The sequence below is a fragment of the Octopus bimaculoides genome, chromosome 3 (genome assembly GCF_046866305.1).
Source record: "Octopus bimaculoides isolate indiv1 chromosome 3, ASM4686630v1, whole genome shotgun sequence".
Lineage (NCBI taxonomy): Eukaryota > Metazoa > Mollusca > Cephalopoda > Octopoda > Octopodidae > Octopus > Octopus bimaculoides.
This window is the reverse complement of record NC_142930.1, coordinates 95,881,522-95,906,519: the sequence shown is the minus strand read 5'-3', so window position 1 is coordinate 95,906,519 and position 24,998 is coordinate 95,881,522. Positions and strand designations below refer to the sequence as shown.

Sequence of the window (24,998 nt, the reverse complement as noted above, 5' to 3'; positions counted from 1 at the left end):
TATGTAACCATAAAAACAATGAAACCATTTGTGGCAATAGTCATTTAATTTTGTGTTAATTCTGTTATCCAGCAGAATACTTAAAGACAGATGTTATCAGCTTCTTGTTTTTTTTAGAAGACTATATTGTCACTTATTTAAAAACAAAAAGGATAATAATCAGCTTGACTGTTAGAAAAAGAAAAAAAGGAAAACAAAGACGACTAAAAAGCTATGTACAGTACAATGATAGCCTTTGCAAACTATAAATATGTTCTCTCAAACAAACAATGAAACAACAATGGTATAATGTTTGGAGAATAAATTTACTGTTAACCAACACTTGTAAATAGTAATTCAGTTTAATGTTCCCTAAAGTTTAGTCAAAAACAATGGTGCAACAATTTGTATGAATGAAATAATATTATCACTAGTTTTGTTAGAACATTGGAAAGATAATAACACAATGTCTGGAGAGAGGGTAGAGCTATAAAGAAATAGTCCTATAGTAAATAACTTTGGTTTGGAGAGGAGTACAAACTGGTAGTTATTTTTTGAAGACAAAGGGGCAATATTTATAAATGAAAGGGTTAATATAGTTGATGAAATCAATTCCAGATATATTAACTCTAGAGGAATGAAAAACAGCTGGCTTTGTCATATGTCCACTCAATGTAATGAGAGGCACTTTACCATTTCTAGCAAATCTGCCCAAAGAGGACTTTAAATACTATATGACTACAATTATCCATCTACACAATATTTTTCATATCATTGTTTTTCTATTTTTGTTTTCTTCTCAAGGTCTTGATGAGATACTCAGTACAGAAACTACAAGAGTACCAGCATATTGCTCCTTTTGTTTCACTATATTATATTTAACTTGTGGCTTCTTAAATGCACATGCCAAAGTTGTCTTGTAGACTGCCTCACGTATCATAAGAACATAACATAACCAGAATATAATTAACTGTAGCTAGGAAACAGACTGGGAGATGAAATAAAAATATTGCAGCACCTCATTTATATGGTGTGTACGTGTCTATATATATATTTATATATATATATATATATAAAAAATATCAGGTTGTTTCATTATAGTACTATTAATAGTTTATCAGCACAAGAAAAATATATGAAGGGAAAAAAAAAAAATGAAAGGAAATATCAAAAAAGAAAAAAAAAAACTTATTGTTTACCTTTACTTCCTTAACTGTTTCCCCCAACACTGCAGAATAATTATATTCTTTGTATATTAAAGCATGCACCAACATACACACACACCTCCCTAAATCCAAATTAGTAACACTCTGTGCAACTATATAATCATTAAGTCACAACAGACAACAGATCAAGTGTTACTTGTTTATTTGATTGATTGATTATTATTGGTAGTGGTGGTGAATCTTATTTTGATACTTGCCACCAAATATACTATTCAAGCACTTCATTTGTGTACATATATCACAAAATACATAGTTGGACTGATGCTTTCTTTCCTATCTCCCATCACTACTCATTAAGAGGGTTGCGATGGTGAAGCTTCATTTGAATTGTAAATTAATACATGCTGAGAGATACAAGAGCAGTTGAGCAGCAGAAACTGTAGAGCGCCAAAACAAGTAGTATTTTATTACATCTCTCTTTGTTCTGAGTTCAAATTCCACCAGGTTCAACTTCGCTTTTCATTCTTCAGCAAGTAGGATGTCAAATAAGTACCAGTAACATACTGAGGTTGAACCAATCAACATTTTCAAGGGAATGTGTGGCCTGGTACCAAAGTTAGAAAACCTCATTGAGAGAGGAATTCAAGGAAAGTAGAGTACCCGACTAGTTAATTAACTCAATGTTTTTAAGTCCAATCACAAGTGGGCTCATATTTTTCTTTTTTTTCTTCTTTTAATCAACAATAATAATTTTTATAACCAATTGCCATCACATCACAAAAGATGTTGGCCTGGCACCAATGTTCCCTTTAATTGTTAGTAGTCAGTATGTGCGAAAATCTTATGCTGTGCGATATTTTTTTCCTGCAAGAAAAGAATGCACACAGAATGTATAATTATAAATACATTATTTTAAGTAACTAAGCTCTTACGCACACAATCTCATGTGTGCATATTAATTTCTTTTGTGACTGGTGTACAAAAGAATAGTGTCTGGCACCTTTTCAAGAGAAATCTATATGTAGTGAAAAGGCCTGGACAGGAAGCAAGTTCCAGAAATGCAGACTTAAGGTAGAAAGATTGTTCAAAGTATTTAGTGCAATATTTAGGAAGTTAAATATAAAAATGAACAACAAGACAAAGAACAAACAGTGCAACAGGTGTGTGATCAAGTGGGAGGGAGAGGGAGTAAGTATGCAAATTCAGTTGGCTGTTGTTTTTTAAGCCAAGTCAGCTACGGTCAAGCAGACCTTTGATCAAAGAGAGATCCCAGCTGTAACCATCTTCCTAAGACAGTAGTGTATGATTTGAGGGAGATTCAGCTATTATTTCTAGCACATCAAGCAACCATTTAGATGATCTCTCATTGGCTTGTGTCAGTAACAGGTGGTGTTAGAAAGAGGACCCTTAGGGGTTGTTAGTCAGAGATTTAGGGAATGATGAATCTGTTAAAGAGAGAGGACGGAAATAGAATTCATAATTGCTAAGTAAAGTGTGCTGTTTTAAATGTTGGTGATGCTATAGCTATCCAAATATTGTTTTTCAATTACGAATGTGATGAAATGACTCCATAATTATCAAGCTACAAAGATGTGAAATAGTGCAAAAAGGATCACATTTAGATTTTAGGTTGTAAAGAAAACATGCAATTAGGCAATTAATTGGCACCACAAGAGAATTTAAGAAGAAAAAAAAAAAAAAAAGAGATAATTAGGAAAAAGATGTGGATTTTCAGTAATGGTATCATGAGAGGTTTATGAAACCTAATAAAATTCAAGCCAAAGACATTAATAGATGGGAAGCTGAGAGTTAAACTCAACAAATTCATAAGAAAAATAAGAATATTTCTTATGATGTTAAGTAGACAATAGAGAATTTGCCATCAGGATATGGTGCCTCAACATAAGGGATAGAACAATAGAAAGCCAAGGCATTTATCTCTAAATAAAGAAGATTACAACAGTAAATGAAGAGAGTATGCACAGGGAAAGTAAATTATTGAATAGTAGTTTACTGAAGGAAATAAATTTCCACAACAGGATATGAATTCATAATCTGACATCCAAGAGTTTAACATCTACTATCCACTCAACTCTTAGTTATTATCAAGTTTGAAAGTAATAGATTTAAAACTGCTTCCCAAAACTTGTGACAAGACTTCAGCTACAGTGGTCTACACTAGCAATAAGATATTCTGGTTTCTACTTGTAATTAACAGATCTTAGGTATGCATAGTAATAGTTAAACATGCACAGGACAATAGGAACAATATCCACCATGGAGAGTGTGAATAGGGGTGCACATAACCTGAACAGATCATTCAAAGGAATCAGCAATCAATATTCAGACACCTTCACTATATTTCACTATCAAACAAACAAGCAAATTCCCAGCTTTAACCCTTAAACATTTAAATTAGCCATAACCGGCCTAAATATTCTGCCGGTTTTATGGTCAAACTGGCCAAATCTGGCCTCTCACATATACCCTACAATGTCATTCTAAAAATAAACAATCAATCATCAAAATCGTGAGGCTGAGAGATAATGTATGAATATTTCAAAACAATGTGAATAAATACTTATTACATTTGACAAAATAGTCTGAATGTTAAAGAGTTTAGAATTTGAAAAGTTTTCTCCAAACAAAATGACAACTACGCCACAAATGTAATTAGTAAGCAGATTCATGAGCAGCTATATTCTCATAAACTATATGAAGAGAGACTTAAATATAATAAAAATTGTTCAATATCACTCCTATTAGATATATAATTGAATGTGATTAGTATGGTTAATATGGAATTTGAAGAATTAGAGTGTCATGCATAAGAAAAAACACTGGACGGCAGTGTTTCAAGAACTGAAAGATTAACTACACTGGTTCAGGCAGAGTTTAAAATAAAATATAATATGCAGTGGTAAAGTGGAAGGACAGGTTGAACAGCTTTGTTCAAGTGAAAGTGGAATGGACATGCACAACCATGAGGAATAGGTGAGAGAGTTTCACTGAAGAGTTTATCGATCATTTCAGATCTGTATTAGTTTAGTAAGTGGCTTCATTTGAGATCAAGCATTCAAAGTGAATGAATTAAATTGTGGAAGAGCCATGATAGTCATTTATTTCCTATCACAATTAGTAAACAATAATGTCATTGGTTACAAATTTCCACCTAGCCAATCACTTGCTTACTGCATTTCTGATAGTGAGTGACAAGGGAGTATCTATAACTCCAAATAGAATATTGAAAAGGGCTTCATTCGAAGAGAATGATATACACATACATACAATATTTATGGGTGCAGGTAGAGTTATGTGATTAAGAATTTTGAAAACTACATGGCTTCATGCTCAATCCACTGCAAGGTACCTTGGTTAGTGTCTTCTATCATAGACATGAACCATTCCTAAAGACAAGCACTACCCATCAGTCTTTAGTGAAGTCCATTTTGTTGGATGTATTTATGCCACCAGGTCTCCAGTCTGAGAATAACTTTCGCCTGCCAGTCTCTGAAACCTTCAAAAGAGCCATGGACATTGCCCTTCTAATTTATATAAGTGTATATGTGTATACAAGATGACTACAAAGTCTGGATACATAGGCGAAAATGCATATTTTCAATAGCATTTTCAAGCTCAAATGCAATATCTCTATATTTCTGTTAATTTGAACACATTCATTTATCCAGGCTTTATGGTCAGCCTGTAAATAACATCATTATCATCATCATTTAACATCCACTTTCCATGCTGGCATAGGTAAGAAGGTTTGACTGGAAGTTGTAAGCCAGAGAGCTGTACCAAGTTCCAGTCTGATTTGGCATGGTTTCTACGACTGAATGCCCTTCCTAATGTCAACTACTCCAAAAGTGTAGTGGGTGCCTTTTATGTGTCACAAGCATGGGTGCCTATTACATGTCATACACATATTCACATCACATACATGCACAAGAGGCTTTAACACAGCTTCCAGTTATAGTAGAAGACACTTACTCAAGATGCTGTGCACTGGGATATAATTCTCAACATAGTTGAGAAACAAACTTTTTGACCACTGCACTATGCCTACACTCATTTAAAATGCACATATGATTACAGATATATATATTCACTGTTGTTTTATGTTGTGATAGTATTATACAATATAAAGTGTCAAAAAATGTCAGTACATATATACAATCGGATCCCTGACACAATTTCCACTACATTTATTTATTGATCAGATTATTTTTGCTCATGGTTAAGAGGATTCACGGTAAAGTCATCGTAGGTAAATACATTGTGGTAAATACATCACCTGTAATTTTATTGCCTGGTAAATTCACTATAAGATAATTACATCACAACTAAGTACACTGCAAGGTAATTCTGCTACAGGTATATATATAGTAAGTAAAATTTACTGTCATAAATTTGAATAGCACAGTAAATATGTATTTTTTAAAAAATGGGATTTTAACTAAATTACAAACGAAAAATAATATTTTTAATAGTTACAAAAAAAGTGAAAATTTACAAACAATATTTAAGAAATTGACTCTAAACACAATTAATTTCATTAACAGAAGTTCAAATAAAGCTGACACTATATTAAATTGGCAGAAGTAAGATATCTTCTAAAAAAAAAATTTTATGTTTAAAAGTCAATGAGTATTTTTAATTTGTGTACCTTATAACAAACTGGGGGCACCATTTTGATGACTTAATTTTTCTTAATTGCCAGGCAAAGAAATACAGGTAATAACAACTGAAATAGCTATAGTAACTGATTTAACTAAAGAAATTAGAGTTCAATAAAAGTAAACAATATTTGGATTACAAGCCATTTATTAAGATGTGCATCATAAACACCATGTTTGGAGGCATATAAGACATTTTTTTTTTTTTAAAGTTTCAAAAAAATAATTAAGAAAAGCCATCCCAGATCCTATAGTGTGATGTTGGGTTTCCCATAAGCTTTAATGCACCAAAACCTTGTTTCCTGAATATGCACTGCTGAAATTGAGTATGTTTTTTATAACATCAAATATAGTATAACAGAAATGTCTGCAGTTGTATTTACTCTGGAGATAAGGAAAATGACAAATTTACCAACAATGTATTTACTCATGATGAAATTATTTTGAGTTCTATTTACTTGTAACAGAATTACCTAGTAATAAATTTATTATTTAATAAAATTACAGATTAATGTATTCACACACAATTAACTAGGCAAAAGTTAAAAGTTGTGATATCACGCTTACTGAAACAGTACTTAAATGGCAAGTATAATATTTAGGCCAACCCCCAGCTCACAGTTGAAGTTATTTTCTGCCACTAAAGAGGAAGTGAAGTCTCTGTGGTGCGGGTTTTCACAATCATGTGACTTCACATGGAAGGTAACTAGAGACGAGGAGTCCTTTGCTAGTACAACAAAAGGAAAAGGGAAGAGTTCATTTATGATAAAGGAGACTTCAAGCAGTTTTTCTTTAAAATAAGTAAAAGCTGTGAAAGACTTCATGTCAAATATTAACAGGGAGCTGGTACCCTGTAGAAGTTCAGGGGGGTTATTTTCTAATCAATCATATGTATTCTCAAGACAGGCAATATGAAGCAAATATGTAGGAAAGAAGATGTGATATAGTAGTGATATATGAATATTGAATGAGGAGCAACTGTGAAGGCTGGAGATAGGCAACTTGAGCACAATCTGTTAGATATGTATAATGTTCATTTGCTTGAAAAGTGCAATGGAAATACTGGATGAAAAAGTACCATAAATTATCAGAGGAAAATAACAAACAGAGGAAAGGAAGACAAAGGAAGAATTAGAACGAAGTAGTGAGATCAGATATCAGGCTAGTGGGCTTCGCAGATGAGAATACAAAAACCCAAAATCCATGACAATATGCTAATTCAAAGGCCTCTACAACATATGCCAGTATGGAAACAGCCATTAAGATGTTGATGATAAGACTATCCACAAGAGGAAAGATAAGGTAAAGGTTCTTATAGGAGGAAATGATGATTGTCCTTAAAACAAACAGGAGAAAAATTCAAATAATGATTGACAGTTGTGGTGGCATTTAGTGCCTCAGATCTGATCAAGCAAACTTATAATCAAAGGTATTCATTCTAGCCACAACCACCCAGTCTTTTTCCTGTGCAGGGAACCCAAAGTCACATGAGCTAATCGGTCCTTTTGTAAGACTGGAGTGTGTGATTAGAAAGTAGTGTGAGATTAGATGGCTGCTATTTGTAGCAGATCAAGCAACCATGTAGGTGCTCCCTTATTGGTTTGTTGACAGTTATGTTTGTAGCTGAACTTACTTATCTGCAACCAACCACTTCCACTATCCTTTGTTGAATAAGAATTTTCATATTATTGTAACAAGCTATATATATATATATATATTAGACTTCTCAACAGACAATTATTATATATATTTTCATTAAATCTCTGCCAAGATGTGTGTGAGTACACACACATGCATGCAAACAATTGTTTGTGCATGTATAAATATATATATACACATATCTACACTCACACCCACGTACATAAAGCAGTTAAATATATGCTTAAGTACACAGAGCTACATCAGCATGTGTTCATAAACTTATTACTCACGCACATATACATAGAAAATATACTGCCTATACACAGACATATCAGTTTCGGATAATTGATTCTAAAAGTTTTTTAAAAAAAGTGCCCTTAAGCCAAACAACATTGTGACCTACTGATGTGAAGACAGGTAAATGACTTAGAAAGGATCAAAGTACTGAGCAGCAAAATATGAACAGCAAATTTAACTGTTTTACAGACATCTGAAATAGCTTTTCAGAAGATAGTCAGAAGGGAATTTCCAAACTATAGATGGAAGGCTTAATTATATGCCACAGACCTAATTATATATGGTGTACCTATTAAAAGCATTAGATCTAAATCAGTTTAACACCATGATTTGGGCCTTGGATGCATTCACACAGCCCACTCTCACATTTACATCAAATCTCTAGTTTAAGAACAGCTGCTTCCTACAACAGCAATCCATGTGTCCTGGTTTGCTCATCTTTTTCCCATTAGTTATGGATGTTGCTCTTCCTTCTCAAGAAGTCAAAGATTTCGATCAAATAATATATCTAACTATTCAGGAACCTTCAAAATAAGCAACAAGGATATCCAGAGGTAATGCAGTACGATCGTTTCATGCAACTCTATTTAATTGAACAATATAATCATTACATCAATTTAAAATGCAGGATCCTGTTTACTTAAACTTCATCTGCTAAACTGAGTCCGATGTAACAACAAAACTAGAGAGAAAACCTAAGTAAAAGAAAAGTTATTTAATTTAATTTCTTCCTTACCAATCTGTCTAAAACTACTCCTGCTCCTATGGATACCAAACTAGCTACCCATCTATATTAAAATGTTTGTATCTTAAAACTTCTAGAATCCATTATTACAGACATGAAACTACTAGATTTAAACAGGTAAAAGAGCCACCATAATTTTCAGTTGGAATTTTTTATGAAGTAATGTTATAAAAACCAGCTTAATATACCAATACATAACCAATATTAATTAATCTTCTCAAATTCCTTTGAAGCATAAAGGCAATCAGTCTTGCTTAGAAATAGAGTGAAGAGTGTAAAAAAATTACGGAAAAAATCTGGGCTGGAAAGTAAAATTGTCTCCTAACAAACTATGTTATTGCTACTACAATGGTTTCTGTGCCTTGGTCCTTACCTCCACCCAACACAGCTATACTATACCTGCTCATTCCTCCCCCAAACCTCATCCCTCTGAAATTCCCTTCCCAATTGGTATTTTGTTTTTTTCTTTTTCGTTCTTTTCTTGCAGCCACTGGCTTAAAAAATATTCTAACTCAACATCTGTATTAATCTCACCAGTTTACTCTTTACCCTTTTACTCTTTTACTTGTTTCAGTCTTTTGACTGTGGCCATGCTGGAGCACTGCCTTTAGTCGAGCAACTCGACCCCAGGACTTATTCTTTGGAAGCCTAGTACTTATTTTATCGGTCTCTTTTGCCGAACCGCTAAGTTACGGGGACGTAAACACACCAGCATCAGTTGTCAAGCGATGTTGGAGGGACAAACACTGACACGCAAACATATACACACATACATACATATATATATACATATATATATATATATATATATGTATATATATATATATATATATACATATATATATATATATATATATACATATATATATATATATATATACATATATACGACAGGCTTCTTTCAGTTTCCATCTACCAAATCCACTCACAAGGCTTTGGTCGGCCCGAGGCTATAGTAGAAGACACTTGCCCAAGATGCCACGCAGTGGGACTGAAACCGGAACCATGTGGTTGGTAAGCAAGCTACTTACCACACAGCCACTCCTATGCCAAAGAAACTGCAGCAGAAAGCCATGAGCATTGCTTTTCCTAACTAAACTATAAAAGTATTTATTTTGCAAATAAAAAAAAAACATAAGCATTAAAAAACAAAAAAAAAGCCCAATAGATATGGATGGTTAATCGAGTTGATGGTACATGGTGAAAGGCAATTTCTTTGTCAGAAGTAGAGGGGGAAAGACATCCTGTAATTGATTGGATCATAAATATTCCAGCATTCAGGGTGAGCCAGACAAGAGATTAAAGAGTCATTGGAAAAATAAATAAAATAACACTTGAGACATCAGGATTCTCATCCTGTCTTCATTTCGAGCTAGCAGTTGTTGTTAACACTAAACCCTCAGACCTTCCTCGTAGGGTTTTATTTTCACTCTCGCCATTACAACAACTACCATTGTCTTTCCTATACCACAAGTGTTTATGTACATGTATACAAGTCATACACTTAAACAAATAAAATGGAGAATTAAAAGCTATTAGGTAGACAATTATGTCATGAACTGTATCTCTCATACACACACAGATCTTCAAATTAGAATTCAGCTAATTGTCTGATATATATTGCCATAGATACTGAGGGTAATGAAGGAGCTAAACACTAAATTGAAAACAATACAATAAAACATGATTATTTTACAAGCTGAAGCACTTCACACTTCCTCAAGTTCAAAAATAGTTTCACTATGAGCAAAAAGCACACACACATGTATATAGAAAACACACACACACACACACACACACACACACACACACACACACACATATATATATATAGAAAACACAAACACACATTTTACATCCATTTGTCTATGATTACATTGATAGGATGGGTTATTTACTTGTTTGTTTTTTTTAGCAATTACTTTTATAACCGGATGCTAGCAGAGGTACAACAGAGTGACCATAGTTATGTGGAACTCTTGGTTACATATGTGCTTAGTAGTCTAGCAACAAATTAACTTCAGCCATCATTGCATCTAATCATTATGGTGCACTTTGTAATTATCCGCCACATAAAATATATATATATATAGAGGAATGAATGTAAGGTAAGAAGTTTGTTTTCCAACCTCACGGTTCTGGGTTCAGTCCCAAAATGTGACAAGTGTCTTCTATTGTAGGCTTGGGTCAACCAAAGTGGATTTGGCAGACAGAAACCAAAAGAAGCCTTTTGTGTGTGTGCATGCGTGTGCGCACACACACATGCCTGTATTTGTCCCTCACCACTGCTTGACAACAAGGACAGGTGTGTTTACATACCCACAACTTGGCAGTTTGGCAAAAGAAAAGAATAAGTACCAGACTTTAAAAGATATAAGTACTGCAGTCTATTCATTTTCACTAAAATTCAAGGCAGGTGCGCTTGCATGGCCACAGTCATTAGACTGAAACAGGTAAAAGATAAAAGAACCCGTGTGGTGCCATGTAAAAGCATCCAGCACACTCTGTAAGGTGATTAGCATTAGGTAGAGCATCTAGCCATAGAAACCATGCCAAAACAGATTAGAGTGTAGCTACCCAGCTTCGGTTACACTGTCCAACCCATGCCAGCATGGACAACGGATGTTAAATGATGATGATGATGATGATATATACAGACATGACACAATCTTCCATCTTGTTTGATGATGTTGAACCAACCAACCCAACCATTTTAATTCAGTATAAAAACTGAACATTTGTATTAGAATTCCAACTTTTAGAGGTACTACCACCATTGTAGCATAAAAATGTGTACTTTTATATTATCCAATATAGCAGAGTTGTTATATTTTGGGCACATCCACTATTCAGGGCTAATATCAAATGTACTCAGTCCTTAAAATATACTTCAGGACTTCCATCATAGTTTAACTTTGAGCACCCAACATCTTTCACCTCACTATACCAAGTACTAAGGACAATGGTGATATTTCCTGATGCTTATTTTCTTGGATTTGTTTTACAAGAAATTGTCATTCTTTTAAGTAGAATTTTAGTAAAGATAATTATTTTAAAAAATTTTAGCAGACATGATAAATAAATTGAAATATTCTATTTCTTCTTAAAGAAAATGAAACATTAACCTGATTAGCAATTCAGTTTCAAATTTTGAGCTTCGTCACAATACCTCATATAATTATTAACAAGTCAGAAGTGAAGTAGACTAATGGAATCCTGTATGATTCATTCAAGTCTACTAAAAATTCTGAAAATGTTTCTGTAGCTACTAACCAAATGAAGGTTAGGTCATTATAAGCCTATGAATGCATCAGTAAATATTTAGAAGATTATGAAACAAAACTACTTTACAGCAGAGGATAATGGAAAATTAATCTTCCAACAAGATTTGAGAAAAATAAGTTATTTGCTACGAAATTTTCACTGAAAGAAAGATGTTTCTTCAATCCAAAAATGAACTCAAAATTTTCTATAGTTTTAAGAAGTGAGGATTAAAAATGACCAAGTACATATGATTTATAGTATTGCTAATGATATTTTATAATAAACTTGTCAACAAAATGCTTAAATTATTCCATACAAAAATTACCCCCGCCCTACTAGCATAAAACTCTTCATGAAATGACCAATGACATTACATCATCATCATGTCCATTGTCCTAAAAAAAAAAAAAGTGCAACTCATAATTTGAAACAAAAGACTGGCAGAATTGTTAGAACATAAAAAAAAATGTCGTAACGTATAGTTCAATTCTCAGTTCAAATCCAGCCATGCTCAGCTTCACCTTTCATCTTTCCTTGAGAGCTACTAAAAGTACCAGTTCAATACTGAGATTGATGCCATCAGCTATACTTCCCTAAGATGGGGTCATGAGCCCGTGTACGATCAGATATCATTACTACAATGTAGCAGCCATAAACAAACCAAGAAATAATCATTAATTCTACAAAGAATCAAGCTCACAAATCAAATGACTTCTAAAAACAGAAAAAAAAAGTCTTTAAACTTTTATGCATAATAGTCAGATTCACAATGCAAGAAGGCACTAAACAGATGTAACAGAAAATACATTTTTCATATCATAATTGAAAAAAAGAATTTAAAATACATTTTCAATTGCCCGGATCTTAGTAATTTCTTTATTTCACACACTACTTAGTCTAGCAGTTTTACTAAGCATGATATGTCATATATATAAATAAGCTAAATAGCTAACCTCTGAATGAAGTAATTAACACCTACTATCTCACAAACAGTGGTTACATCTACATTTAAGTAACAAACCTGTATACTAAGCAGTTAGTTCTATAGCTTCTTAGGTGTCTCGAGAGCTTTGAGAGATGTATGCGTGTGTGCCTAGACTCTTCATAGAAGGTTTCTCTATGTGAAGTTCATGATGAGTCTAAAACTCTCCACAACTGCTGTCAGGATACATGTGACTTAATATAGAATCATGACAGAGGATGATGAGTTACACACTTAACAACATAAAAAACAGATGGCAACAACACTTTCAGCTTACTCTTTGCAAAAAAAAAATAAATAAATAAAATGGAATTGCCAGCTATAATTCTGTACAATAAACTCCATTTAATAGCAAATTTGATTTGCTAACAACACTCTTCTGGATTTTATGCAGTCAATAGTTTGCCACTAAAGCTTCTACTGTATGATGTAATCATAGAAAGCACTTGATAATCACCAAACTGACAATGTTTGTTCATTAGTAAGACACACCATTTATAACTTATCGTTCTAAACATTTTCCCCATTTCTCATAACTGGGTCACTTTTTATTTTTCCTAGATCAAAACTTAAAGCAGAATATTTATAAAAAAAGGTATTTACCTTCCCCAAAATCAAATCTCCCAAGATATTTTGTAATTGGAAGTGAGGTTAGCATTGTTTTGCTTTGTGTTTTTGTTTCGTTTTTTAACTTTTAATTTTTCCCATTTTATTAAAGCCTGAGAAGATGATATGAATTCATCTATTTTTATTAGTTACTGTCACAAAAAAATTTCAAAACAGCACCCCTTTAATTCCATCTGCCCCGGTAGCACCATTTTTCTCTTTTGTTTCAAATAAAATTAACTAAAATAAGCAAAATATAAAAACTGGGGTTGAAAAGCACCAATCAAATTACTGAAATGGAATGAATGAATTGGCTAATTAGAACTTTAAAAAATTCCAGAACATACAGGAGACTAAAATTTGAATCAATACTCCATCTTAAAATATTTAGAACTATACTATTTTTGTTCTTCCAATTCAGTTGTTAAAGTAGAAATAAAAAAAAAAAATCAATATGTATTAACAGATAGGTGTTGTTAAACACTAAAAAAATCAGAAAGAAGTTTTCCTAGCAATTAACTTACTACTGTCACAACTACCAATAAATAGTCTTAAATATTAAGGGACAGTAAAGTTCCAGTTATGCCACTGTCTTAATGGGAGAATGCTAGACATCTAAACTCTACTTCACTAAAAGCAATGTTCTAATCACAGTCTCATAATACCAACAGAAGCAATATAAAAGAGGAAAAGAAAAAAAAAATCAAATATATTAACTACAAGATTAGCAATTAAGTGTAAATTTTTGACCTGTACTGTAAATGTTAGGGGGAAATCCTAGCCATGTTAATAAAAGATTCATCTAAAAGGTTTTCAGGTCATAACCTGAATTAGATTTTAATGTTATCTGTCAGAATAATATATTCATAAATGAGTTTGGAACACCAGTTAATACTCCCTCTCACAGATGTTACACGATTACTGAGCTTAAGCCGATGAAGAATTCAATGAAATGAGTCAAAAATAGAAAAAAATTCAAATGCTGAATGAAATATTGTGATAATCACCTGAAGGAGAAAAATAGGGAGGTGGGGGTGGGGGTGTTAAAAAATAAACAAACACACTATAGGACATCTGAATGATTACTATATTAACTTTTACTGTTAAACGCAATGCTTATTTATTCACATTGTTTTGAATTAATCATGAATTATTTTGCACCTTCAAGATTTTGATGGTGTGGTAGTTTATCTTTAGAATGACATTGTAGGGTAGCTGTGAGAGGTCTGATCTGGCCAGGTTGAACATAAAATAGATACAATATTTTAGCCACCTATGACCAATTTAAATGTTACAGGGTTAAACCATTATTGTTAGAGCAGTGGATTGGCATAATTGGTAAGGAGGAAGATATTTGCAAGGATATTAATTCCATCCCTTTGTGTTCAGAGTTCAAACACTGACATAATTGACTTTGCTTTTCATCTTTCCCAGGTCAATAAACTATGCACCAGTCAAGTGTTGGGATAGATTTAATTAACTATATACCCTCATCCAATTAATTATTGCCTTGTGTTTTAGTCAGAAATTAAATTAGCACTGTTACATCAATGAAAACAGGGTCTCTAAATTTATTTGTGCTATTTTTTAGCAATAATGATCCTTTGAACACCTCCAAAAAATCTTACAAAATATTTTTTTAATATAAAGAAGGTACAGTAAGTGATAGGTACCAAACTGTCTTAAGTAAGCATGTAGAATAATAAAACTATAGACAGAGAAGACAGGAGTCTGAAAATTTAGAGTTATTGTATAATGCTCTAAATATTTATTTATCAGCGACAAAGTATTAATACCGAAAGGTAATATTTATCTGTACTTAAATGTAGATGTTCTGTTAGAACAAACTATACTGTGGTAGTTACCACGAGAGAAACTTTTATATTGGCTTTTGGTCCAAAATACACTCTTGTTTATACTGCTAGCAGGGAGGTAAGTCCACACAACCTCCAGCACTGAGACCACCAGATCATGTGATTTTGACCATCCTTGATCTTGTAAATGATAGACACCTAACCACTAGAGATAGCAGTGATTCATCTCATTGCCAGCAATATATAGAATAACAGTGCTGGAACAGATGCTTTTGTCACGATTAGCGAGTGAGCTTGTTAAAAAATATAAAAAATGTTCTCAATAGGATATTACTATTCAAGTGAAAAATAGCAACTCTACAAGTCAGTATTAGTAAGAGCATCTAAGCCAAAGATACTTGATCTAAATATTTATAGAACCATAAAATACTTGATTCAAATATACATATACTCATGTGAAGTCCATCCAATAAGAACAATAAATATAAATAGCTAAGATAAACACTGTAGCAAAGGCATTCACAACAGAAACTAACATAATATTTCCGCCAAAAGAGAATACTGCATCCAGTATCACAGTCCCAGATCAAAGGAAATACGTTCTATGATCAAAGGTATTTCCATAGGTATAGAATACCTAAGACATCATCCAATATGCCCTTCCTTTTTGAAGGGCATATTGGATGAAGGGGATTTAGTTGCTATTTCTCTAAAGTGACCACATTCATTTTACATCCATTTTTCCATGCTAACAAGGGTTAGGCAAATACATATTAAGGTATTGTTTTTACAGCTGGATGCCTTTCCTTTCATAAACCTCTAACTGCATTTTAAGTAAGCATTTTTTTTTATCCCACTTGCTTTCAAAAACACAAAGCTAGAAGATAATTTTGTTGAGAGGCAATGTCAGCAATGTATTTAGTACAATGTATATATATAAGGAATGTGTGTGTGTGAGCACATTCATGTTTCTAGTCTTAACATTGTGCACTAATTGTAAATAAATGCCATTATAACATGAATGGTGTCACTTGTTTACAACCATCTGTGAAAATGTCTGACAATTGTACTTTTTTTATGTTCAAAGGACTATGAGAAATATTACCTTACATGAAAACAGATGAGAGTTGGTGACAAGAAGAGTACCCAACCACAGAAAATTTGCGTCATGAATTCCACCTGACTCATGCCAACATAAAAAGTATGTGGGTATGAATACACGTATAACAGAGTGTAAGTGTCTTAAAAGAAAAATTGAGTATAAAAGACATCAGCTGAAGTGTGCTTGAGAGAAGTCTGTGCTGGTATGGTCATGTGATGCATATGGACAAGGACAGTTGCATAAAGAAGTGCCAATCTCTAATTGTGGAAGGACCTGTGGAACAGGTAGACCCAGAAAGATGTGGAACAAGGTGGTGAAATATGATCTTCAGTTGTTGAGTTTCATGGAAGTGATGACAAGTGACCAAGACTTCTGGCAGTTTGCTGTGCTAGAGAAGAAATGTCAAGCTAAATGAAATCATGGTCATGGACAGTGCCAAAGGCATCAGTGCCAGTGACACATAAAAGACACCCAGTACACACTATAGAATGGTTGGCATTAAGAAGGGCATCCATTAAGAAGGGCATCCATTAAGAAGGGCATCCATTAAGAAGGGCACAGAAAGCAAACCAAAACAAATGACTGGAGCCTGAAGCAGCTCTCCAGTTTACCAGCTCAGGTCAAACCGTCTAACCCATACCAGCATTCAAAATAGGCGTTAAGTGATGATGATAATTTATATATATATAATTATAGGATGTACAGATATGCTATACAATTCTCTGCAAGACAGAAAGATCATTTGTGTGGGAGAGAAAAGAAAGGGAGAAAGAAGATTAAAGAGAAACTGTATGATAAAAATAGGTTTGAATTTCATATCACAAAATGACATATTTTAGAATGTTGCAGTTTCTGTGACTATCCAGCTTTCTCAAACTTCCACCAACTACAGCATTCAGTTTTTCAACATTGCTTTTTTAATGTTCTGTTTCATCTCAGACCCAGGATTTATTTTGTTCAGGCATTATTCTCGAGTTGCAACTGGTTCACTGCGCAAAAATTTCGTAAAGATTTGTTGAGAAATGACAACATTGTTACAAAACAAACAAACATTCTTTTCAAGAAAGTAATGTATGATGTGAGGGACGTCTGGCTGCTATTTCAGGCAAGTTGAACAAGCACAAAGGCTTCTTTGTTGGCTGAACAAAGCCTCACTGTGTACAAGTGCTCACAAATACCAATTCAGGAAGTGAACCATTTTGAGTTAATCCTCTTCCATTATACTATTTCTGTACTAGTACAAGTTTAACTTTCAGATTTTCTCAATATTTGTGTTTCAACCATTCACTGGATCATCTTATCCCAATATTAATTCACCTTATAGTGATGTGACTAGTGGCACAGAATATTCCTTTCTCCTTATTTATTCCTATAGATTACATATGCCTTGATAAGGAATGGGATGGCTAAATAAAATAAAAAACTACATACACGCATGCAAATATATATATATATATATATATATATATATATATATATATATATATATAAACATTAATCAGTTTCAGTCATTAAACTGTGGCCATACTGAGGCATCACATTCTATGATATAGTTGAATCTTTTAGACTCAAGTACTTTTTCTGATACTATTTTATCAGCCACAAAAGTATGGAAGTTAAAATGGAAATGTGCAAGATTTGCACTGAATAGAAAATGAAATACCACAAGGTATCCAGTGGCATACTGATTCAGCCATATAGATAAAGTGAGGAGTGAGGGAGATGTGTGTGTGTATAAATATATATATATATATATATATAACTCTTCGAAACGCTTAGGTTTAGAATGGTGGCAGCTGATGAAGGAAATGTTCTCTATGTGGCCTGTGTGTTTTCTGTACTCCGCTTATCATTTTGTCCACATTTTTTTTTGCAACGTCCTGTACCCAGATATGCATCTATATATACATGTAGATGTAGGTATGTACATACATGTACGTATATATGCATATACTCATATTTGTATTATATATATATATATATATATATATATATATACATACACAAACACACACATACTCACAACTTTAATTGCTGATCTCATATACAATTAATTTCAATTCTGATTTTAAAAATTACATCACAATGAGACCACACACACATACATACACTGGGGTTTGTAATTCATATGATCAACAGTGCCTTTTACAATGAAAATGTTAGACCAACCAATGAATGGGACCACAATTTTACATCTTTATATTATAAGAATAGCTTTCTGCTGCCATGCCAATGGTATTTGGTAATGATGACTACATTGCTGAGAAGTAGAATAGTGAAATTTTGAAGTAATTTCACACCTGGGTTCTTGATAATGAGAAGCTTGAACAAAGATGTCATTCATTTATATATATATATATATATATATATATATATATATATATATATATATATATATGGCATGAATTTTATCTCCATGGTTATCAACAATATAATGAACCAATGAAGAAATCTTAATGCGGTTGCACAATCTATTATTAAAAACATAAACCAAATCTTCCTCACTTCATACTTCTAGCTTTAAAAATAGGACATGGGATAAGTTAGTTCTAGATACACTATACCTGAAAATATGAGAAAGTAATAGCTGGAAGGTCCTTGATCAAAAGTTTGCTTAGCTAGGCCAGACCAATTGCTAACAAAAGGGATTTCTTTTTCTTCCACTCACCCACAAACTAACATCCATTTTGCTCATTTTTTCAATAACTTGAACCTCAAAGACATTTACATTATTATAGATCCAAAGCTTGGAAGGAGACCTCCAGTTCTTCGATTAAACTATTAAGTCAAGTACTTTAACCAAAATTAAAATTTTAAATCTTTAAGAGTTTGCATCGACCAGAACAATAGCTCAGTACTGTTTTTTTAATTTACATGTCACGGTGACATTGTATAACCTATAAACCTCTACACAGGATCTAAATATATGATTAAAATGTAGGCAAATTATAAAACTCTAAATACATATAACAATTAGTGCTTTTCAAATCTATCAATATCAAATTGACATGACTCAAAACTGTAAAGAAATATTAACAAGTATGTTAAAATAACCTGTTAGTAAAGAGTGTAACTGTATGCAATCATGCAGTTTGTGTGCGAGTGTGTAACAGCACATATACATTTGTATACATGTGCAAGTGAGCAGAGAGGGACATAATGATAGAATAAGCCATTAAGAATTGTGTGCTGTACCTGTAACTTTAAATAGTAATCATCATAAAGCAAAGAGTGAACAATAAGTTCACATTTCTGACTGAGTAGTGCAGTGTTGTTGACCCACCAGCAACCCACCATCTATCTATTCACCTACATATCTCTCTCTACCCAACAATCAGCAATTCTTTCTGAATGTCAGTACAACTGAAAACTGGGAATGGTCTCCAGCAACAGAGAATTAACTGATAAAATAACATTCATTAATTTAGTTAACAATAGATTAGTTCTCCATGTTCTAGCTGAGTCTGATGTATATAATAAGAGTAAAACCACCATGAATGCAACCTAATTATTTTAACCACAACCACTACTACCTAATGCCAACACCAGTAAAGGAAATGACCATTAACAAGTAACAGCTATGTTTGATATCAATCAAATCTTCCCAGAAATGATTAAATTAGCTAAAAATAAGTTCCAAATTAAAAGTTAAGGTAAGAGTGGGCAGCAGTGAGTTTGAAAATGTGTGTGAGTATTTGTCAGAGAATGAGCTCGGTAGTGTAAGGGAATGTAGGTGTATGAGCGTGCATGAGTAAGAGAGTGCATAAGTTTCAAGCAATGTGTGAGTGCAAGTGAATTTGAACAAGAGAATGAGTGTGTCTCAAATGGGGAGGAACTTGTGTAACAACATGTGCAAGTGACACAGTGCACACAATAGCAGTGAGTGCAAATGTGATGCATGCGCAGTGTTACAATAGAGATCTGGCAGCAAGTACAAGTATATTTGTGAGAGATATGATGAAATTAAGACTTTCAAAAATAAGAGCTCTGCAATGTAACAACTAAAATAGCAGAATGAAACATAGACACATGCGTATTCATGTATTATAAGTACGGTAGCAATATGCTTAAACTACAAGACTTTGGTTGGTATATGAGATCATCTGTTGCTGTAAACATTACTTATCTTTCACATTGTTGAAATAAGGAACTAGACACTACATAAACTCAGCATCATTAGCCCAAAAATAAGTAGACCTTCGAGCACATTAACACACTGGAAAAAGAAAGCTAAGACTCATCCGAATGCTAAATAAATAAATTACTAGTTCTATACACACCTGCACAAAAAATTGTGCAAGCAAAAACAAAAACAAAACAGTACTCAATATAAAATGCAATGTTATGATGTATCTATTTATTAATATCACTAACTGTTACCTAGTGACTGTTGCTCTAATCTTCAGGTATAGTATCCAAAAATTTGAAGCATGAAATTCAGAGTAACAGTGAGTAAAGTTCCAGTTTCCAATATATATTCTATCACTTCAAGTCCCTATTATATATCTGTTCTGAACATATCACAGCTCATTTCAAAAACAAAATTTCCTTTTAACCGCCACTGTTTTACCAGACATCATGGAGAGACCTCACTTTCTACATTCCCTGATGAAGTAGACATATCTTTCTTTTATCTTTAACTTGTTTCTGTCATTGAACTGCAGTCATGCTGGGGCACAACTTTGAAGGGTTTAACCAAACAACTCAACCTCAATATTCCATTTTTAAAGCTTGGTACTTATTCTATCAGTCTCTTATGCTGAACCATTAAGTTATGGGGGATGTAAACAAATTGTTATCAGTTGTCAAGCAGTGGTGATGACCAAACACAGATACACACACACACACACACATATAAGACAGAGATCTTTCAGTTTCTGTCTATCAAATCCACTCACAAGGCTTTGGTCAGCCTGGGGCTATAGTAGAAGATACTTTCCCAAGTTGCCATGCTGTGGAACTGAACCAAAGGCCACGTGGTTGGGAAGCAAACTTCTTATCACACAGTCATGTCTGCACCAAGAAATATTTCAGTCATAACAATCCTTCTTTTTAGGAGTATCTTTCACTACATTATCCAATGTCTTCCTTTATTTAAGTATAGCAGAGTGTAATTTGAAGATTTGTCTGCTACTTTTAGGCAAAGAGTGACCACAAAGAGGTTCCCTTGCTGGCTCTTCATTAAGCAAATCAGGTGACATCTATCCCCTTTTCCCTTGAGTAGCGTGCTAGTCTAATGCATATTTCGCACATAGGAAGAAAATTTCAAGTCAAAACTGCCAGCTAGTATACTCATTAATTGGAACACCAAGCTATACCTCTTGATGGTTCCTATTTGGTTCCTTGTTGGACTTGGCTGTGATCAGGATATGAAAGGTCAACTATATGGATAGAAAATAACATTAGTTAGTAATTAGGCAGGCTGCAGCTATCTACATGGATGTTAACCCTTTTGTGACTATATTTCTAACAAGTATACTGCTTCTGTGCTTCAATTAATTTTCGACATAATCAAGGATTTGGGTGGAGAGGTTAGTAAATTATTTGAAACTTAGTATATTGATATATTATACTGCTGTTGCCAAACTGAAATCCCACATCATTCTGCTTATATTGAGATTTTACCTTGAATACAAATGCTTTAGAATGGATGGTCTAAGATAGGATATAAATAAATAAATAAAATAAATAAGAAACAGATTGCAACATATTGATCAAATTTTGAAGTTTAAGTTCGATATCAGATTACAAAACTGGCTCTCAGATAAGGACTGCAGCAACACCAGCAATCAATTTTGTTATAGGCATAAAACAAATATGTAAGAAAAGCAATATTGGGAAGTTGTGAAATTTATGCATTGGCAAATGGTATAGATATAACATAGATGGAATAAAATGGTTGCAATCTGGGATTGAAATTATGCAACAGACTTGTCTCAACATCATCAAAAATGAAAAATAGTTTTCTTTCTTCACTTAAGTGAGTAGGAGGTAGACAAGGATAAAGAAGAGATGTCAATTTATAATGAGTTTCACAGGAATAAATGTTTTAATAAAACTGTTTCTTCCATTCACCTCAGTAGCTAATACTGTATCAATGTTCATTAAAGAGAGTGTTGTTTGTTGTATATAATTTTTTTCTTCTTTTTAAAAAAACTACATTGGTATGCTTGCTAAATAGGAGGAAAGTGCACCAATGAAAGCCACCACTTTACAACTAGAAACTCATACTCATACCCCAACACCTATATTAGCAGCAGCAGCAGCACCACCACCACCACTACTATCAATCATTACAAACAGACTCCCAACTATTTTCCCATTAAATGAGATTAGAAAACACTGGCCTGACTGCTAACCAATAGTCATATAACGTAAGTCTTATCACAGCTATTTTGAGAATTGCTTCATGCTGAACTGTTAGAGTGCCAACACAGTGGCTGAAGGATTCACACTTCGTAACATGACCAATGTTTAATGTTCTGCCTTGGATAAACTCTTACTGGCCCAGATCATCCAGCAGCAATTAAGTCCAATGTGAAAGCACAGCAGAGTTCAAAGTAGCTAGTGACACCATATTCTCTATTATAGGACAACCTCCACTTCTTTAATGGTTTTAACTTCAAGTGTCAGTACACAGATCTCAAACAGTTCACAACACATTAACATTCAACTATGTTCCCTGGCAAAAAAAACATCTAACTTTTAGCAGGAGTGGCTGTGTGGTAAGTAGCTTGCTTACCAACCACATAGTTCCGGGTTCAGTCCCACTGCGTGGCACCTTGGGCAAGTGTCTTCTACTATAGCCTCAGGCCGACCAAAGTTTTGTGAGTGGATTTGGTAAACGGAAACAAAGAAGCCTGTCGTATGCATGTATATATATATATGTGTGCGTGTCTGTGTTTGTCTCCCCAACATCGCTTGACAACCGATGGTGGTATGTTTACGTCCCCGTAACTTAGCAGTTTGGCAAAAGAGACCGACAGAATAAGTACTAGGCTTACAAAAAATGAGTCTTGGGGGTCGATTTGCTCGACTAAAGGTGGTGCTCCAGCATGGCCGCAGTCAAATGACTGAAACAAGTAAAAAAAAAAAAAAAAGGAGTAAAGAGACCCAGGCTGTAAATAAACTTCATTTACACACACCCCAAAATTTGAATCTCCACAGAGTAAAAAGAAAACAAAAGCTTGATGGTAACACAAGATTTACCAAAAGCAACTGATTTATTTCACAACTCTTCAGAGATGAAATCAACCAGAAATCATTTGAGTGTAGCCCTGAAATAGTCACACCCTAGCAAATTTGAAATGATACTAGCTTTCTCTCCTCAGCACTTACTGGTGCTAAAGTAAGTCTATTAAAAACATTACAACACACCTGCCTTTTGTATCACTTCCCACTTCACAAAATATATCAAGATACCTTTTTCTGCTCATGACTAACCTTCAACACTTGCAAAATGAAGAATGAAAAATAAACTCAAGATAAACTATCAGTTTCGTTTGAATGGGCACAAGGCCAATTGCAACAAAATAAGATGATGGTGGTGGTGGTGGTGGTGGTGGTAGTGTGTGTGGGTGGGTGGATGAGTTCATAGTTGATTAAATCAGCAGTAATATATTACCGCTGTTTATTTTAACAAAAACTCATCTCACATACCCAAGTTAAAATATTTCAGTCAAACCCAATGAGATCTTCAAATCAGATTTGTGATGCACTGAATATGACCAAACATTTTGTCTAGATATTTGTTATAGAGTCAAAATGACTAAGTAAAATATCAAACTTCCAAAATGGCTGCAAATTCATATCTTACTGAAGTTCTATTGTCTTTCATGAAAACAGATAATTCTACATGCCTCTGTTAACTTAGCTGGAGAATGCCTATCAAAACTTCCCCAGATAGTTACCAGCATCAGGCTAGGCTATTCATAAGATTCGACTCACCTGCTCAAGGCTAGAGATTATTTGCACCATTGTGTCACCAAAGACTAGGTCAGTGGTTCCCAACCTGGGGTCCACAAAGGTAGTACTGGGGATCCATGAACTAAATTCATTTAAATAAAAGGGTTGGGAACCACTGGTCTAGATCACTGCATTTAGTTAAACTACTGTCCTGGCAATTTCCTCCAAGCCCATAACCAACTATATAGATTTTGTCTCACACACACACACACAAAAACACAAAGCTGACATTTTAAGAAGTTTTGTTTGCAACAACAAGGTTCTATGTTCAGTTCTACTGCATGGTGGCTTCTGCAAATGCCGTCTTTTATGGCCATGGGGATGAAATTAATGAAAGCCCATCAAATATGTCTGTTTGCAAAGGATGTAGAATCATAGCTTTGAACAAAAATACCTTATGGCATTTGGTTTGCACTCAGTTCAGTTTCTACCTTAACCCTTTAGCCTTCATATTACTCTTTCAAATGTAATGCTTATTTTGAATTAATCATGCATTATCTTGTAGCTAAGAGATTTTCATGCTTTGATTGCTTATTTTTAGAATGACATTGTAGTATAGGTACGAGAGGCCAGTTTTAACATAAAACTGGTAGAATATCTAGGCTTGTGGCCAATTTGAATGCTAAAGGGTTAAAAGATTATGAAAATCCACTAAAATCATCAAAAGCACTGCCACAGTCTAATTACCAAAATCAATAAAGGAATATCAATAAATTTAAATATATACAAATACGTATATATTTTCATTAACACTGATG

The 24,998-nt window shown here is 33.7% G+C and overlaps 1 protein-coding gene across 1 annotated transcript in view; it reads right to left on the bottom strand.

Moving 5' to 3' along the window:
* The window catches only part of LOC106870259 (actin-related protein 3), a 78,015-nt gene that overhangs the window by 33,930 nt on the left and 19,087 nt on the right, over positions 1–24,998 (bottom strand). The window lies entirely within an intron of this gene.